The 6,691-nt window shown below is 46.7% G+C and overlaps 1 pseudogene; it reads right to left on the bottom strand.

Moving 5' to 3' along the window:
• Nucleotides 1-6: 6 nt before the first annotated feature.
• LOC118453225 lies at nt 7-5,238 on the bottom strand (annotated as a pseudogene).
• Nucleotides 5,239-6,691: the final 1,453 nt, after the last annotated feature.

The raw sequence follows: 6,691 nt of genomic DNA, 5'->3' as shown, positions 1-6,691 counted from the left end.
GATGAGGAGGATTGTGAAGTAGGTGATGGAGGCTAATTGGCCGATGATGATGAAGGGGTGTTCTACTGGTTGGCTGCCTACTCAAGTTAGGATGAGGAGGTTGGCGACGAGAGTTCAGAATAGGAGTTGGGAGAGGGGCCGGAAGGCTAGAGTACGTTGTTTTGATTTGTGGAGGAGAGGGATTAGGAATAGGATTAGTACGGATGCTGCCAGGGCTAGTACTCCTCCTAGTTTGTTGGGGATAGATCGGAGGATGGCGTAGGCAAATAGGAAGTATCATTCTGGTTTGATATGGGGAGGGGTTACTAGGGGGTTTGCTGGGGTGAAATTTTCTGGGTCTCCTAGGAGGTTGGGGGAGAATAGGGCTAGGGTTGTGAGTGGTAGGAGTATAAGCATGAAGCCTAGGATGTCTTTTGTGGAGAAGTAAGGGTGGAATGGGATTTTGTCGCAGTTTGATACGATTCCTAGGGGGTTGTTTGATCCTGATTCGTGCAGGAAGGTGAGGTGGATTATGGTGAGGCCTGCGATTATGAATGGGAGGAGGAAGTGGAGGGCAAAGAATCGTGTGAGTGTGGGGTTGTCTACTGAGAACCCGCCTCAGGCTCATTCTACTAGGGTCTGTCCGATGTAGGGGATGGCTGAGAATAGGTTGGTGATGACGGTGGCCCCTCAGAAGGATATTTGTCCTCATGGCAGGACATATCCTACGAAGGCAGTTGCTATTAGGGTGAGTAGGAGGATGACTCCGGTGTTTCAGGTTTCTTTGTACAGGTAGGATCCGTAGTAGAGGCCACGGCCAATGTGGAGGTAGATGCAGATGAAGAAGAATGAGGCACCGTTTGCATGTAGGTTGCGAATAAGTCAACCGTACTGTACGTTTCGGCATGTATGGGCGACGGATGAGAAGGCTAATGTTGTGTCTGCAGTGTAGTGTGTGGCTAGGAGTAGGCCGGTCAGGATTTGTGTTGTTAAGCAGATGCCTAGGAGGGACCCAAAGTTTCATCAGGCAGAGATGTTTGGAGGAGTAGGTAGATCGATGAGGGAGTTGTTGATTGTTTTTAGTAGGGGGTGGGATTTTCGGAGGTTTGGGGCCATTAATTTTGGGTCTATATGTTGATAGGACAATTAGGATGGATAGGGCGAATGTTCCTAGGTATGTCTTGATTAGTCCGGTGTGTAGGGTGGTTGAGGTTTTGGTTGCTATGAGTTGCAGGTCGGCAAGTCCCTCGGGGCCTATCTTTTTATATCAGGATAGGTCGATTAGGTGGGAGGCAATGTTTTGTCCGCTGCTTAGTAGGTTTGTGGAGTTAAGTCGATGTGTTAGGGGGTTGAAGTAACCTAGTGCGTTTGAAAAGTTTGAGAGGGTGTTTTGTTTTGGTTGAGTTAGGGTGTGGGTTATGTTTGAGAGTTCTAGGGCTAGAATGATACCTAGGATTGTGAGGATGATGGCTGCGGTTTTTGTAGCTGTGGGTATGGTTATTGGGGGGGTTTTTGTAGGGATGAGGTAGGATGTAATGAGGAGGCCGGCTATGATGCTACCTAGGGCGAGGCGGGTGATTGGGTTGGTGACGGTTGGGTTGTTTTCGTTTATTGGGGAGGTTGTAGGGATGCGGGTAAATCCTGTTTGAACTAGGAGGGTTATGCGTAGGCTATAGGTGGCGGTGAATGATGTGGCTAGGAGTGTGAGGAGGAGTGCTCAGGTGTTTAAGTAAGAGGTGTTTAGGTTTTCAATGATAAGGTCTTTTGAGTAGAATCCGGCTAGGAATGGGGTTCCTATTAGTGCTAAGTTGCCGATAGTCAGGCAGGAGGTGGTTGTTGGGAGTGTTTTTTGTAGGCCCCCTATTTTTCGGATGTCTTGTTCTCCGTTTAGGCTGTGGATGATAGACCCTGAGCATAGGAATAGTATGGCTTTGAAGAAGGCATGTGTTGAGATGTGGAAGAAGGCTAGTTGTGGAAGGTTTAGTCCAATTGTTACTATCATTAGGCCTAGTTGGCTAGATGTGGAGAAAGCGATGATTTTTTTAATGTCGTTTTGTGTAAGGGCACATGTGGCGGCGAAAAGTGTGGATAGGGCTCCTAAGCATAGACATAGGGTGAGAGCAGTTTGGTTATTGGTGAGTATTGGGTGGGTGCGGATGAGGAGGAAGATCCCGGCAACCACTATAGTACTTGAGTGGAGTAGGGCGGAGACTGGGGTTGGGCCTTCTATGGCTGCAGGTAGTCAGGGGTGTAGTCCGAATTGGGCTGATTTTCCTGTGGCGGCGAGAATGAGGCCTAGGAGGGGCAGGGTGGGGATTTGGGTGTTGGTAAAAGCTTGTTGGATTTCTCAGGTGTTTATGGAGGAAGCAAGTCAGGCTATGCTTAGGATAAGGCCGATGTCCCCGATTCGGTTGTAGAGTACAGCTTGGAGTGCGGCTGTATTGGCGTCTGCTCGACCTTGTCATCAGCCGATTAGTAGGAATGACATGATTCCTACGCCTTCTCAGCCAATGAATAGGAGGAATATGTTGTTGGCGATGGTTAGAGTTAGTATGGCGATTAGGAATATTAGGAGGTAGGAGTAGAATTTTATGAGGTATGGCTCTGAGTGTATGTATCATGCTGTGAATTGGAGGATGGATCATGTTACGAATAGTGCGATGGGGAAGAATAGTATGGAGTATTGGTCAATTTTGAAGCTGAGGGGGATTTTAAAGTTTATGATGAATTTTCATTCTCAGGTGGAGGTAATACTTTCTGTGCCTGAGTAGAGGAATAGTGTTATTGGTATTAGACTAATTAGGAAGGCGGTTTTAATGGTTCGTGTGATGGTGGTTGGAGAGTTTTGGAAGTTTTTTGATAGAAGGGGGAGTAGGGTGGGGGTTAGGATGACTGTTAGTGTGAGTAGTATTGAGGTGCTGAGAAGTAGTGTGGGTTCCATTACTTTTACTTGGATTTGCACCAAGATGAGTGGTTCCTAAGACCAGTGGATTGCTGTTATCCTTTAAAAGTAAGGGGGCTGAGGTTTTAGACTCAGATACAAGAATTAGCAGTTCTTGTTGGTTGAACCTCCCCTCGGCAGGTAAGAAGGTTTTAACTTCTATTTTTAGAGTCACGGTCTAATGTTTGGGTTGAAACTATACTTGCATGAGGGGAGTCCAGAGATGATTTCTGGTTTGAGGATTAAGAGTAGTATGGGGATAGTGTGGAGGGCTATTAGGAGGTGTTCTCGGGTGTTTGAGTTTTGGATGGATGTAATGTGGTTTGGTAAGACTCCTCGTTGGGTTGTTAGTATTATGAATAGGGTGTATGAGGCGGTTAGGAGAGTTGCGATGCCAGTTAGGATGATTGTGGGTGTAGATCAGTTGAATAGTGCGATTATGATGGTTAGTTCTGCTATTAAGTTTGTGGTGGGGGGTAGGGCTATATTTGTGAGGTTGGCTAGGAGTCATCAGGTGGCTATGAGTGGTAGTAGGGGTTGGAGGCCTCGAGTGAGTAGTAGGATTCGGCTGTGTGTGCGTTCGTAGTTTGTGTTAGCGAGGCAGAATAGTATGGAGGAGGTTAGGCCGTGGGAGATTATAAGGATTATTGCTCCTGAGAATGATCAGTGGGTTTGGATTAGACTTGCAGCGATGACTAGGCCTATGTGGCTTACGGATGAGTAGGCGATGAGGGATTTTAGGTCAGTTTGACGTAGGCAGATTGAGCTAGTTATTAGTGCTCCTCATAGGGCTAGGGCAATAAATGGGTAGTGCAGGTGGTTTGAGAGGGGGCTTGTTAGGAGGGTGATTCGTATAATGCCATATCCTCCTAGTTTTAGAAGTAAAGCGGCAAGTAACATTGACCCTGCGATTGGGGCCTCTACGTGGGCTTTGGGTAGTCATAGGTGGAGACCATATAGGGGGGCTTTTACTATGAATGCTATTAGTAGGGCCAGGCCTGATAGAAGGCTGGATCAGGAGGTAGTGAGGGTTGGGTGTGTGAGTTTTAGTATTGTTAGGTGAAGGGTACCAGTTTGGGTGTGTAGGAATAGGATTGTGATTAGTAGTGGCAGGGAGCTGATTAGGGTGTAGAATAGTAGGTAGGTACCTGCGCTTAGGCGTTCTGGTTGGTTACCTCATCGTGTGATTAGTACGAGGGTTGGAATAAGTGTGGCTTCGAATGAGATATAGAATAGTATTAATTCGGTGGTTGAGAATGCTAGGATGATGAATGGTTGGACTATTACTAAGGTTGTGATAAAGATTCGTTTTCGTGGTGAGGGTTCGTGCTGGAGGTGATTTTGGCTCGCTAAGATCATAAGGGGAAGTAGTCAGCATGATAGAACTAGTAGGGGGGATGAGATTTGGTCAATGCCAGTTCATTGGGTTGTGTTTTTAAGTGGGTAGTACGTGGGAGATAGTCATTGTAGGCTGAGGGTAGCGATTAGTAGGCTGTGGGTGGTGGTGTTAGTTCATAGGAATTTTTGTGGGGATAGGAGGGTTGTAGGTAGGAGTATAATTGTTGGGAGGATAATTTTTAGCATTGTAGTAGGTTTAGGTTGTGTAGGTGGTCTGAGCCATGGGTTCGGGTGGAGGCTACTAGTATTGCTAGGCCTGTGCCAGCTTCGCAGGCCGAGAAGGTAAGTATGAGTATAGGTATTAGGGTGGGGGATATTGTTTGGTTTTCGATGGGTCAGATTGATAGGGCGATATATATAGATAATATTATGCTCTCTAGACATAGGAGGGCGGAGATTAAGTGTGTGCGGTGGAATGCTAGTCCTAGGCTGCTTAGTGTGAAGGCTGAGTAAAAGCTTAGGTGTGAGAGGGACATGGAGAAAGTCATAGGGTTTGACTATGGTTTGTTGAGTCGAAATCAACTGTCTTGGTTAGACTAACTTTCTGTTTATTCTGCTCATTCTAGGCCACCTTGTGTTCATTCGTAGATAAGTCCTAGGGTGAGCAGGAGGATGATGGTGGAAGCTCAGGTTAGGGTGGTGGTGGGGGATTGGAGTTGGATAGCCCATGGGAGGGGGAGTAGGAGTGCGATTTCTAAGTCGAAGAGTAGGAATAGGATTGCTACTGAGGAAGAAGCGGATAGAGAATGGGAGTCGAGCAGAGCCGAGGGGGTCGAAGCCACATTCATAGGGGGATAGTTTTTCGGAATCTGGGCTGGTTTGGGCTAGTCAGAAGTTTAGTGTGATTAGGAGTATACATAGTGCAAGGGATAGAGTTAGTATGAATGTAATTATGTTAATTGCTCTTCTCTGGAGTTTTACCAGATTTTAGAGATTGGAAGTCAATTGTAATTAGTATACTAGAAGAGCATGATCCTCATCAGTAGATTGTTATGTAGAGGAATAATCAGATGATGTCTACGAAGTGTCAGTATCAAGCTGCCGCTTCGAATCCGAAGTGGTGGTTAGATGTGAAGTGGAATTTGATTAGTCGTAGGAGGCAGACTGATAGGAATGAAGATCCGATAATTACATGGAGACCATGAAACCCGGTTGCGACGAAGAAGGTTGAACCATATACTCCATCGGCGATTGAGAATGGTGCTTCGTAGTATTCCATTGCTTGGAGGGCTGTAAAGTAGAATCCAAGTAAGATTGTGAGTGTTAGTGCGTGGATTGCCTGTTTTCGGTTGCTCTCTGTGATGCTATGGTGTGCTCATGTGACGGTGACTCCTGATGCTAGGAGGATGGCTGTGTTTAGTAGAGGAACTTCAAGGGGATTGAGGGGTTTAATGCCTATTGGGGGTCATTGTCCGCCTAGCTCTGGGGTGGGTACTAGGCTGGAGTGGAAGAATGCTCAAAAGAAACCTAGGAAAAAGAATGCTTCGGATGTAATGAATAGGATTATTCCGTATCGCAGGCCTTTTTGAACTGTGGGTGTGTGATGGCCTTGGAATGTGCTCTCTCGTACGATGTCTCGTCATCATTGGAGTATAACTAGGATTATGGAGAGTAGGCCTAGGCTTAAGAGTTGTAGGGAGTTGTGGTGGAATCACATGGCTAATCCGGAGGTTGTTAGTAGGGCAGCGGCTGCCCCGAAGATGGGCCATGGGCTTGGGTCTACTATGTGGTAAGAGTGTGCTTGGTGGGCCATTAAATATTTTCTTGTAAGTATAGGCTTAATAGGAGGACGAAAACGTAGGCTTGGATTATGGCGACGGCTACTTCTAGAATGGTTAGTAGGAGTAGGATTAGCGTGGTTAGGGCTGATACTGCAGGTAAGATTGGGAGTAGGGCGGTGGTAGCTGTGGAGATGAGCTGAATGAGTAGGTGGCCTGCTGTGAGGTTTGCTGTTAGGCGGACGCCTAGAGCTAGTGGACGGATGAGTAGGCTGGTTGTTTCAATTATGATTAGGGCAGGGATAAGTAATGTGGGGGTTCCTTCGGGGAGTAAATGTCCTAGGGACATTGAGGGCTGGTTTCGTAGGCCTGTGAGTAGGGTGGCAAGTCAAAGGGGGAAGGCTAGTGCTATGTTTATTGATAGTTGTGTGGTTGGAGTGAAGGTGTAGGGTAGTAGGCCTAGCAGGTTAATTGTTAGGAGAAATATTATTAGTGATGTGAGGATTAGAGCTCATTTGTGGCCTGCTTTGTTTAGTGGTATTATCAGCTGTTTTGTGATTAGGTGGAGGAATCATAGTTGAAGGGTTGAGAGGCGGTTTGTGATTCATCGATTGTTGGGCGAGGGGAGTAGTAGGGCGGGGAATAGTGTTGCTAG

This window comes from Egretta garzetta, unplaced genomic scaffold (genome assembly GCF_000687185.1).
Source record: "Egretta garzetta isolate BGI_Z169 unplaced genomic scaffold, ASM68718v1 C9140402, whole genome shotgun sequence".
In the NCBI taxonomy this organism is placed as follows: domain Eukaryota; kingdom Metazoa; phylum Chordata; class Aves; order Pelecaniformes; family Ardeidae; genus Egretta; species Egretta garzetta.
This window is presented reverse-complemented; position numbering and strand designations above follow the sequence as displayed.